This window comes from Leptosomus discolor, chromosome 7 (assembly GCF_034619465.1).
Source record: "Leptosomus discolor isolate bLepDis1 chromosome 7, bLepDis1.hap2, whole genome shotgun sequence".
NCBI lineage: Eukaryota > Metazoa > Chordata > Aves > Leptosomiformes > Leptosomidae > Leptosomus > Leptosomus discolor.
In genome coordinates this window covers 64,733,611-64,746,637 of record NC_141397.1, presented here as the reverse complement: position 1 = coordinate 64,746,637, position 13,027 = coordinate 64,733,611, and positions in this window count along the sequence as shown.

The window sequence follows — 13,027 nt, the reverse complement described above, 5'->3', positions numbered from 1 at the left end:
GACATCTGTTTATTTCCCGCTCTGCCTCTTCCATCGAATGAATGGGCTGGAGAATCTTGGGTAGCAGTTTGTTCAAACTACGTTTGCTGTGTTTCTTCACGTGGTGTGAGGTGCCCTTTCTGTCAGACCCTGATTCCTCTTGCCCCGCTGTGCCTCCCTGAGCCCTCGGGAACGCACGGAGATTGTGTCTGTGAGCGAGGCTGCTCAGCTGGACTGAAAACTCCGGATTGCCTTGAGCTCTGGTTCAGCTCTGCCGAAAAGGTTACGAGCTCTTACAGCGTGATGGCTCATACGGGCCTTCTAATCGAATTCAAAGGCTCTCGATAACTGTTTTTCAGCTTGGAAAAACTGTGGGGAAAAAAACCTCCCCGGAGATTAATACATTATGTATGAACAGACCAAATAGGACTATTTTTGCTGTCATCTAGTGTTAATATTAGGACATCCCGGTATTTCTTACGGCTGAGTGAATGTCTCTGTTGCTGGTTACCATGGCAGCTGACATCTTGTTTAACCGCGGAATTCTTAAAAGCCCTCCGACAGAAATGTGTCTGCTGCGGGACAGTGGTCGCTGTCACGCTCCGACAGTAACGGTTGTACCAAAAAGAAACACTGACTGGCCAGAATCCTCTCCGAGTCCCACAGAAAATAGTATTTGTGATTAAAGCACAGGTCGCCCCAGTGGTGGTTACCGCTGATCTCTGTGGTGTGTACAGTTCACGTCTGTACCAGTAACGTAGCACTTGTGTGCAATTACAGTGCACGCCCTTAATATCTCTGTAACAGAACAACTGTTCTCGACGTGGGCTTTGATACACCCTCTCTGTTCTCTGCTTGTATAACATCAATTTGTCAGGGTAAATCTTCAGACGTGCATTTAAGAGAGACCTGATATTTTAAAATTGTTTACTTCAGCCGGTTATAGGATGTAAGTCAGCAAGGAGTTCAGCTGGCTTTCAGAGAAGGAGAGTCTCGTGTCTTTGATGTTGTCTCCAGATGCCTGCACATGGTTTTTTTCAGTGGTGTATATTCTGTCATACTTGGGGGTGGGTGTGTTTTCCTCTTTTTAAGTTAGTCTGAAGAGGATGTTGTGCCTTCGGCCTCGTGTCAGTGTTTACTCTGGATTTGATGTTTTACTGTGGAGTTGAAGCACCTGTGCAGTCTCTTGCATCTTTTTCAGGTCATTAACTATATGCTGGTACTATGTGGATTTTAGTTTAAATCCTACCACCGCCGGAGGAATGATCCCACTCGTATGAAAATACCTTTTTATTTTCCATACACAACAACATTGTGAACCTGTATCCAAAGCTAAAGCATAAATTTCACTGACCTTGCAGCCATTAATTTTGCTGTCTACTTACCAGCCGTTCTGGTTTTGTTTGCCTCTCTAAAAGGGTTTTGTGGAGCACAGAAACAACATCTATTCTTTGCTTTCAGTGACTGTTTCACTGCCCAGTCCTCCGGCGGTGACTGCTTCTGTTTGCGCTTGTGTCACTGTTCTAGCTGAACCATTTCACTTCACACATCTGGAAGACCTCTGTCTGTCTTCTCTGTTGTTTTTAGTAATTAACTGAAATTGAGAACATTTCATACCAGTGTGGATACAGCCTAAAAAGTTCACGACTAAGACTTAATCTTGCAGCTGTCTATTGCAGTTCTGAGGGGAAATTGTGCGTTCTCCTCATTCTGGCTAGAAGCAATCTGAACAGGTTTCCTCCTGTGTTTCCTCTTACATTCCCCCGCCCCTCCCCAAGGGGGAAATAAATTCCATAGTTTTGAAAACTGCTAGGTTTTCACAATCACTTCTAAATCTAAATTCAAACTGTCTTTCTCAGTGACATTCGTTCCAGAGCCAGTGGACTAAACTATGTCCAAGAACTAAAGCAAAGCAAAAGCTTCGCTATAGTTAAGACTGAAACCCTCTCTTTGTTCAAAATTGCACTCTTCTCATGTTCTGAAATCCCTGTGTTTACTTGGATGTACTGAAATTTATCATGCAGTAAGGGATTAGTGTTCTGAGTTTTGGATCAGCTGATTGGGGATTGCTGAAATACAAAAGAAAAACCTCCTTTGAGTAAACATCCATGACGCTCAGAAAACCGAGTGGCTTCTGCTGTCTTTGTGTGAAGTAGGTGGATGAGCAGCTTTCCAGCTCTTCTGTGGGCTGTGCTTTTTTGGAAGCATTCTGTGGTGTCTGAGGTTTAAAATCGGAGATGTAATCTGGGCTGTGTTATTTTTCAGCCAAATCGGTTCCTCGACGTGGTTTGGAATGTAGCCCCCAAAAAGAGCACAGCTGGGGGGGGGCAGCCTGGGGGCTGGTAAGGAATGGTGCTGTCTTGGGCCAGCGTTGTTTCCAGACACGGTTTTGAGAGGATAGCCTTCGATCGGGGCGTGAATTTGGAAAGGATCTGTGGTGCTGTGAGGGGAGGAGAATGTCTGAGCATCCTTCTCTGGGTTAGGAGAAGGGAAGGTGGTTGCATTAATCATTGAGGCGAACAGAGTACGTTATTCAGTGCTGTTGCTTCGTGAGCTGTTCTCTTTTACCTTCGGTGGGCACTGCACTGAAATAATGGATTGCTGTGCTCACCTTTAATTTTTAAAAGCTGAAACTGGCTGGATTTCTGTCACACTTGCTGTACCTGAAGGGAGCTCGGTGTAGCATATGTGACCCATTTTTGGTGCCTTGAGATGGTCTCATCTGCTCCAGTTTCCTCCTTTAGCATTTTTAAAGTTTTGGTTGATAGGTTCCTCTGTGTGTAATGAAGGAAATGACGCCCATTTTGGGCTTGCTCAGCATTTATCCCACGTAGAGCGTGGAACTGACCACGCTTTTGAAAAGCAGTCATCAAACACAGCATTTGGAAAATAACTAAACTCTACAGCTAAGAGTGAATCTAATATTCGAGGTTTGGGGCATCTGTTTCTCAGACATCAAGGTCTGGTTCCCATGTTGCTTTGAGATCTTCAGGTACATCCTGCAGGTAATCCAAATAAAAGCTTCTGAAAGCAGGAAATGCAAAATTCCGGTATTATATTTCATCCTTTTGCATATCTTTCACTTTTTATTCTGGTCAACCACAAAATGCCCTGTTTTGGGTCCTGTGGAGGTTTGTGCAGACTGGTGCTGCACGTGCCGGCTTTCCAGCCAGATGTGATCCGAGGACGGCAGTCAGGCCCTTTGTTGTGTGGGGGTTGCTGGGGAACTGCAACTTCCACCTGCTCAGGAGGACTCCTGGGGGGTGTGCCACCTATCGTGGAGGTACTGTAAGCTTTCTTACAGGTCACGCTGGCCTTTTGTGGTGTGTTGGAGAAACACGGGGTGAAAGAAAGCCTGGGGGGAGGCTGGGGAAGTTGGATGAATGAGCCTTTAGCATAAGCAGACCTACCATGTTGTGTTTCGTGTGCCTGGAAGACAATGGGCAGGCAGTAGGATGGCAAAATGAGCTGAGGGTGCGGCCGAGGCAGCGAAGCAGTGGCATAGAGCCCAGGTTTGTCGCTGGCTGTGTAGCAAAGACCGGAACCATCCGTTTAGTGGCGGCCTGTGGTTATATATTTAGGCACAAAGGATGCCGGGCAATCGGAAACAGTCGTTTAAATGTGGGACAGGCAGCTTGTGTCTCTTCAACAGCACGCAGATTATAAGCAGCTCACACGTAGTCCCCACACTAGGGATAGATCAGGTGATCTGCAGTGGGATTATGGCGGTCCAGTTCAGCAGTCTGAATCCCTGTTAGTGGGAGGAAGTCAGCCAGATGGGATTTCTGAGTCTGAAATGTCGTCCAAGCACCCACACACCCGCTGTATCCTTCAGCGGCGTAGGAGGATCTCATGGTGGTTGGTGTCGCTTTCTACCTGTGAGTTATCTCGGGGGTTTCCCGTTCCTGCAGCCTTGAGTTCAGCAAAAGCCTTCTGGATCATTGCCATAGGAAAATTTTAGCCTATAACATGTAGACAGAAGCGTTGTCCATCCATGTGCTGATGGCTCCTAAAATGCTAGCATCTAGAGTAAGAAGGCTGAAGTAGAAACGGAACTATCAGGGGAAGAATGTTTGGATGAGTGACTAAAAGGGGGTATTTCTGACCACTTAATCTCCTGAGTGGTTATTTGTAATCGTATGTAACACAGACGAGCCTTGCACATCGCAAACGCTTGAACTCACCCTGGTAATACCCCTTTCACTATGAGGTCTGTGCAGAATGAGGTACAGAGGAATCCTCTCCAGCCACCTTTACAACTCGAGGTAATGGTGGAGCTCAGGTATAGTTAATAAAAAGTCTGGAGATAAGAAGAAATCTGGTAAATACTAATACTGAGGATTCTGGAAGAGTCAGGCTGGGTGTAGCAGTGCTAGCGCTGAGAAGGGCATCACTTGCTAGCTGGGACAGAGAGTTCTCATGGGGTATCTGTCACAGGGCAGCAAGGTCCAGCTCTGTGCAGGTGTGCTCTGCAGCAGCAGCGCTGGATCCGAGGAATCTGGTGTCCACACCTACTGAGTAGGACAGGAGCCAGGCTGACTGTGCAGACCCGCTCAGGTGTCTGTGGTGGTCTGGTTCTCCAGGTTGGATGTACTGAGCTTGGTGTAAAGCCCCTGTTGGGGGGAAGCAGTTCAAACCTTCTGCAGCTCAGCTGTACGGAGCTGCTCCTAGCAGCAGCGCAGCTACGTGCTCGTGGTGGTCCTGAGCACGGTGCAGGCTGGAGCTAGCTCTGGACAGAATTGCTTCAGGTTCGTTTGTTTCATGCCACATTGCTATCGACTGGAGATTAATCTGTCCACAGAAAACAGGATTAGCTTTGTGTTTTCTAGCTAGCCAGTCATGGCTAGACTCAACCTGGACCTATAGGTTAGAGAAAATTCTTCCAAGTTAGGTGCTTTTCCTCATTTTAAAAAACCTTAGGAAATGTAAAAGAAAAAAATCTTCATGAACAGAATTAATACAGCAAGGCAGTATCCTATACCCTTCTGGAATGCTGAATTCAGCAACACACAGATTGCTGGATTTTAGAAATGAAGCATTTATAGTGTACTCCCACATAGTAATTCTTCCATAAAGAAAAAAAATATCTTTCAAATGCATATTCTTCACCTAAAATGTAGAGCAGAGCATCTCTCCTACTCATAGTCACTTAAGGCTATTTCAGACGAAGCACATCTGGTGAATATAGCAATCATTTGGCCATTTTCTGCATGATATTACCTAATGCTGTGGTTTTATTTGTGTTCTGCAGACTGTATCCATCCAGCTGCTCACAATACCCACAGCAGGGAGGCTTTGGGTGTCAACTCAGAGACAAACCGTATGCCGTGCAGCACTGAAGGAAGACGTGCAGGATTTCTAAAGCAATGGGTTCATCTCTTCTAGTCGGTTGCTCACACAGGTATTAGGCAAAATGAAGGAGTCGCCCCTTTTTCTTCCAGATGTTTTCTGTCATTACTCAGAGGTAGAACTTCACGGTGTTGCTGCAGCTGGGCTGGAGCTATGCCTAGCCTGGTGGATGCACGTGACATGTTTGGGTACAAATTCCATTATTACCCTTTTCAGGAGGCACAATTAAGTTTGAGGATTTGAACGTTAACAGCATTTCCCGAGCTTTGGATTTTTGTTCTTCTTCTCCTGCGTCTTAGAAGAAAAATGTTTCGTTGAATTTGGTGTTAATTTCTTCCATTTGTTTATTTTATTTCTAATTTAAGATGTGAATGCTGCTGTTTTCCTCTGTGTTGTTTGAATCATACAGAGCTTGGGAGAAAGAGCAGTCAAATTTATAATACCTCAGCCTTTTATATTGTAAGGATTGACCTGTTCAAGGGATGTCCGTGGGGATCTTAATTCCCACCTTCAACTTTTCAAGGGTGTTGCGGGTCTTTGTAGAATCAGTGTTTTCCTGGGTAGCTCAGGCTCTGATGAAGGTGTGCTGTGGTGAGCAGCTGGTAGCTGTTTTTTCAGATGTAAAACACTACGTAGTGGTACCTTCCAGGTGTCCCTGCATACTTTGTTTGGTCGAAGAATGGACATTATTTATGTGTAGATAGTGAACTCCCTCTGTGTTTCTTAGAAGTAGCTGTTAATTTTAGAACTGCTTAAATTTTAGTTGTCGAGCACTGCCTTATAAAGGAACATTCCCATTCTGTTTCCTTCAAATAGGAGTCAGCCTTAAGGAGGAGCTGCCCCCTCCTCGTTACTGCTTACCTTGTGCAGGATCCATGCGCTCCAGAGTCATCCGTGGCTTGGAAATAGCCTTCAGAAAAATCTCAAAAGCTGCATGGTGTGACATGAATCCGGTTGTATCGCTGGGTTAAGGGTGCTTGGGAAGTGTGGCCTTGGCCTTAACCAAGCCTGCGTGGCTTGTGCTGATCTCAGAGACTTCCACGAGAGGGTGCCCCAGTTCCACAAATCCCCGATAAACCCAACGAGCCTGTCCCCGCTGCCGGCGTGTTTTCTGTCACTTTGTGTACAGACTCGCGTGTCCAAATCAACACCACAACTGGACGGGTGCTCTAATATCTAAATCAACACCAAAACTGGGTGGGTGCTCTAGTCAGCTTCATGTCCCAGGGCGTGCCTCCAGTCTGGAACAGGTACTGGCCGCTTTGCGGGTGAGCAAGTCGGGGAGCTCCGTTTTGACCACGAGCGCTGGTTCCCGACGGCCCGTGCACAGCGCTGAAGGGCTGTCTTCAGACTCCAGCACAAGATGCTGCTGAGACGTCTGGGCGTGCTCGCGTACTGGAGCGGGTTACCTGTTGCTCATTTGCGCCTGACGCCCTGCAGATGCTCACTAGTGCATTTTAAGAATAAGGTTTGGGATTTTTTTTTTCTTTAGTTTTGAAGCATCACTGGTTTTTCCCCTCGGGCTGGTACAACAGTGGTTAGAACAGCTGCAGAAGGGAACTCCCATCTAGGAAGATGACTTCGTGAGAGGCTGCTGACTTAAGTATGACTGATAGAAATTTATTTTGTGATAAAATCATTTCTTCTTTCATATGATAGACGGGAACTCTTAGTAACGCTTCAGCTTAAGCTGTATGATGTTGCTGTACTGATATGCCAAAAGCACTGAAGTATTCTGTAGGCCAAAGTTCTCGGTCCATTCCTCTAAGGCGGCAGTCCCAGGACAGTAAGATATTTCTGTAGGAATTATTAACTCTAACAGATTTCCCAGGAAAAGGGCCCGCTTTTGAATCGTGCATTCCCGGTCCAAATACATGAATCGTAAATCACTCGCAGAGATAAGATTATCTGATAGTCAGCAAAAGAACTAAAAGTGTGGTGATACTCCTGTGTGTAGGATATGATTACTTTTTTCCTGAGAAACGCTGTTTTTCCCAAACTTTCAGGTTTTATTAAATAAGAGAAACAGAATGGTCTGCTTTTAAAAGTTTTAATTACTAGTACAAGATATTAAAAGAAGGTGAACTTGAGACCAAGGAAACTACTATTTTTCGTTACTGCTAGCTGCAATTGTAGACGCTGGGTCTGGCCTCAACAGGTTTCACTTACTAATATTGATGAATTGGAACTACTCTAGTTTTGATACTTTTCTTTTGAGCAGTGTAAAAGAGAAGAATACGAGGTTTTCCTAAAAAAAAAAAAAAAATGGCTGGCACAGTGAATATGTCATTTAACTAGCAAGATTTTTATTTTAAAGACTGTACTAGCCACCACCTTCCATCTACACCACTTGTAGATTATCATGTGTAAGCAGATGAGGGTTTGGGTTTTTTACTTGCTTGTGGATAGTACCAGGAGAATAATCTGTGTTTATATTTTTCTGGAAAACACTGTGGTTTTAGGTCATTGCTGACCTCCAAAGAGCCAAATGCATCTACCAGTCAGCTGTGCAATACTGCTTAGTTACCCCAGATTCCTGGCTGTACCCGGGAGCGACAGGGCTCGAGGAGGAATAGCGATTACTATAGTTATTCCCTTACTGATCGCCTTGCTCTGAATACAGTGGCGTTTGCAGGAGCAATTCTCCATCCTGACAGCGTCTGGAAGTCAGCCCTTTTTAAAAACATAGCTGCACCACACAGGTGGCCCCCTCTGTGCCCCCCAGCAAAGCGGGGTCCCAGCTTCTCTTCTGCTGTCGGGCATGAAGCGCTGCCCGCTGCCCGGAGGTCCTTCTTCTGACCCGAGGTTGCGTGTGCCCGCCTGGCCAAAGTTTGGTCAATGTTGAGCGTTTCCAGGGGAGGGAGACTTGAATTAAGAGAAAATTTCATCTCGGCATGCTTGGACCGTGAAGCTTCTGCCCTCCTCCTCTTCAGGAGGGAGCGAAGCGAGATGTAACCCACTAGGTGTCAGTCCAGCAAAGGCTACGCGAGCAGAGGTGTCAGTAAACCTTCGCTGCCCTCCTCGCTCGTCGTTAGTGAAAGCTGGCTTGCATGGTTTCCCCTTCCTACGGACACTGCAAGCACCATTTTTCACTTCTTAAAAAAACCCAAATGAAATGACTAGTCTTAATATTAAGAGGGTGGATAGAAATATGCACGGACAATAAAAATTGTAAGTATTTAATTGTGCAACTCGTTAAGAGAGAAGAGAAGAAATCTACATGAATAGGTTGACATATGATGAAAAATGGACTATTGCAGAAGTCTAATAGGTATGGAAGGGTTAGCACAGCCTGATAACGGGGTGAGCCCATTGGAGATTCTCTTTTCTCTTAAAAAAATGTCTGCATCGTTGACATTTCTTTTCCCTTGGTGCTTACCTAACCCAGCTTGCTGGCACATGCCCGTGTCAGAGCAAGGGCAGGGCTTGAAATTTTATTTGAGGGTGATTGTCACTTTTTATCAAGCATTGGTATGGAAAAGAACCATCTGCTTGGTTAATTTTAAAGCATTACAGTAAAAATTAGGTACATAAACAAATTCCTGAGTTTCATACTGCTTTCTGTAATAAATGTATTTTAAAAAATAAATTATTCAGTGCTGTAAAACATTAATAGATTGATTGTTTTTCCACTGCTAAATTGAAGTCAGAAGTTTAGTGTTCACGCTCAAATAAAGGTGGTGTGACTTTGTAGTTTGTTTCCTACTGCAAATGATTCGGTAGCTTGATGACTTTCATGCCCTTCTCTTATTTTCAGCATTCATGTCTGCTGCTGCAGAGCAAAGAGGAGTGTGCCTTTGTGTGTTCTCTTTGACTTTGGAGTGCTAAATGGTTGATCCAGTGTGTAAAGGGCTGTCGTGCGAGTCACGGGACCCGTGTCCTCTTCCTGTTGCCACTGTGACTTGTTGCTTAAACTTGAGTATGTCTCATTTTGTATTTTTGCTTAATTGCTACAATTAAGATTAATATTAGTATAATTATATTACATAATAATGACAATATTAAGGGAAAAAAGCCTGGAACTATAGATGTAAGTATTTTCTGTAGTAATATATGTACTGATTTCTCTACTTGTGCACGGTGGAAAATCAGTGCTGTAAAGCAGTTTCCAAAAAAAAAAATCTAAACTGTTGTGTAGTGATTGATTAAATGGGAGAAATGATAGAGAAGTTCTTGGAGGAAGCTCTGGTCCCACTGGTCATTCTCTTCTTGATTTGCTGTGTCAAGTGAGGTAGATGGCTTATACTCTGTATGTCTAAACTGCACTGGGGACAGTAGCACTGGGATTCCTCGCGAGAGGAGTTTTCTTGATGCCGTGAAACCAGTGAAGGTCACCTAAGCACAGTATTACGCATGATCTCAAACTAAGTTACATCCCAATCCGCCTAACTTCCCGTAAGCACGAGTTTCAGCCATGCAACTTCGGTGTTGAGTAGCATGATCTTGGAATGATAGCAGGGGGTTTGTGATTATCATACTCTCCATTAAATGAATTCCCGTACCATCAAGCAAAAGTAGTCTTGCAGTACTGATGGCTCTGCGTGATGACCTTGAAGCACTTCCTGGAAAGGCTGCCTTATTTCTGGAAAGGACATCTTCGATACTATGGAACGGTGTGTGCCACATAGCACCACGCAACATCCTGCCTTTTCTGTTCAGCCGTTTAGATGTTCATCTGCTCCATAATTGAGGAAATAAAAATGTCAACACGTTAAAAGTCTCAGACAGTTGAACTGAACTAGATAGTGCAGTTTAGAAAGATATCCTGAAGGCAGGGGAAGTATTTTTACCTTCATTAACTTCTCTTCCTGGGTACAAAGATTCAGGAGAAAAAGGTTTTAACACCTGTTGGTCTATATAACACTGCATTGGTTTTGCTCCCAAAAATGTCAACCCACAGCATCCTCAAAACTGCGTCTGCAGTTTAATGAGGGACTCCCCACACTCATTGCCAGCCACCGCCAGTGGTTTTCCCTCTGCTTCGATGGCAGAAGATCCTTTACCATAGCTTGGTTTTACCTCCATGTGATGAGAACCACAGCTTTTCCCCCGTGTGTTGCTGCACGTGGGCACATCCAGAATCACCACGGCCCTTTTTTAACTGTCCTCCAGGAGCCTTTACTTGCCCTTGAAAAGTTAAGTTGACAGTAGCTTTTCATGGTTTCTTCCACGATGTGTACCTTAAAGGGAGTGCTCCATTAGGGCAGCCGAACAAAGGTGCGAGGAGGCAGCTTGCAAGGTAAAGGCACCCTGCGAACAGGGGAAATACAACTGTGGAAAAGGTTAGACCTTGATCTCTGGCGGTCTGTATTAATTGGGTTATACTGGAACCTTCTTACTGCTGCCTGATCTTAGAATGGTGGAGTATACCCCTCTTAAACTTGTTGGGAGGGGAGAAGTTGTGGAAGACAGCGAATGTGGAGCCTAACAGCTCTCTTCTGCTGGATTGTCTGGCGGAAAGACCTTGAGCTGAACTAGGAGCTTGTGGCAGAGATTGTTCCTCTCCCTTTTCCTTCTTACGAAAATGCAGAGCCTGTGCGAGAGATTTGGGGTGTAAGGGCTTCCGAGGAACTGCGAAGATGCAGCACGCCTTTTGCGTGCCGCCTTGTTCCCCAGCATCCTTCCAGTTCCCACCAACGTTGGGTGATTTGCCTTCATATAAAACATCAGACAAGGACAGTTGGGATGTGTTTTAAGGATGTTCCTTGTGCAAGTAGTGAGGTAGAAAAGGAGGCCTTGTTTATCACTAGAAGTGTTGGAGCCTGAGAACCTTTTTTTTTTTTTTTTTAGCATGAGCATTTAAGTCAAAGACATTTCCCTTCTTTCATCAGCAAATAAGTGAAGTGTGCATACTGATTATTCCATTATTTGCAAGTCAGAATTGTAAATTGCTGCATTCACTCCAATGAAGTTTACCATCTGAAAGAAATAATTAAAGCTTTCTTTCTCTTGCTTGAGATTTAAACGTGTATTTAAAAATGAGATCATACTTCCAGGGTGGTCATAGTTTCTTTATACATTTGTGTGGGGTAGCCTCAGCAGTGGGTGTATAATCTGCTGGTGTGCTGTGATGTATTTCCTTTAATTATACATTTGTTTTGAGAAAGATGGTTATTCCAGGCCTCCGTCTTTCCTCAGTTACATCCTTACAGTCCCGCTGCGGTGGGAGTTGCGCGTACCTTGGTGTGTAGTTCGGCCATATGTGCTACTTATTTATATCTCATGCATGAAATAAGCTGTTCCAACCAGATAATTTCTGTTCTGGTAATGGAAGATAACTGCAAGTGCGTATACAGCTCTTTCTCGCTAAATGAGGATATGACACATTGCCAGTCACCGAGCTTGGGAAAGCTCTTCTCTTGTCGAGTCCAGACAGAGTGTGAGGCTGTGCCTGTCTGATGTTGCAGACACTCAAGAGTTCAATTAATTTACAGATGATAATTTGTTTTCGGCTCCTGTAGGTACGGATGCCTTCTTTACTCAGCCTCTATTGTGTCGTTCTGTAAGGAGTCAGCTCCAACTGCGGGGAGCTCAATGTTTGTAATTTGTTTGTAGAAATGGTGTATTCTCCCTGCATTATAAACGCAGCTGTGCAGCGTTTCCAACACGTGCTGTAAAGCTTGTGCCATCTTAAAACAACAGTTTCTTTCCAGATGCCTGTATTTTCTGTATATGTCATTTCATAAAATCACTGAGCACAAGGACGGAAAGGCTGGCTTTATTTGAAAAGAAAACAGCAACACAGATAATGCAGTAGGTGATCCACCGACATAAATTTTACCTTCTGAGGTTATTTATCTCTCTGTAAGTTGTTTTATCTGGCCACGTTCGTGGTGCAGATGCACTTAACTGTGGTGGTGTCGTGTCTGGGTGAGTTGATGGACGTGTCCTGTTGAAATCTCCTGCAGCCATACAAGCGCGTGATTCACCGGGGCAGCGTCCCGGGCCGTCACCCCAGCAGCTGCACTAACCCACCGTGCTCTCCCACACGCACAGCCAACAGATGACAGCATGCTGATGGCTTTTGGACAAAGGGAAGTTAACGAGTTCCACCTCTAAAGAGCCCCATGTAAATAAATAGCGACTTGCTGTAACTCATTCCGTTTGCTGCGCTTCGTGGTTTCTTTTTAAGTGTCACAAGCACAGACCCAAATCCTGGCAGCCCCCTGCAAGAAGGGGGCTGAGCTCAGGCCGTGGGTCACGGCGACTTTGCCCCAGGGTGGGCTTCTGGTTTGCCTCTTGGTCACTAAGTGTTGTTGGAATAACTCGCCTGGTGAAATCCGGGTTGGAAGTTGAGGTGCCGGCTCTGGCTCTGGTGCCTGGGCCGGGGTGTCGGGGGCAGCTCGCTCCCCGCATCCCAGTGCCCGGTGCTGCCGTGGGCCTGGCCTGCTGGGGTTTCACCCGTGGAAATCCTCCTTGGGGCCCGCAGGGGTTTACGGAGGCGAAACTCGACGCTTAAATGAAGCGCGAAGGGATTTCTTACCCCTTTACTGTAGGGGATGACCTGGTGGCCGCCCTTCCAGCTTTCTCTGGTGTCCCTGGGCGCGAACGGCGGTCACGAGTGTGGGATCGCGGCCTCCTTCGGCCTGCCCGCCTTTGTCCCGCCGGGCCGGGACCCTCGGCCGGCTGCCGGGGCGGAGCGGCGCGGCGGGGGCGGGCCGGCTTCCCGGCAAGGGGCGGTGGGGAGCGGCGGGAGCAG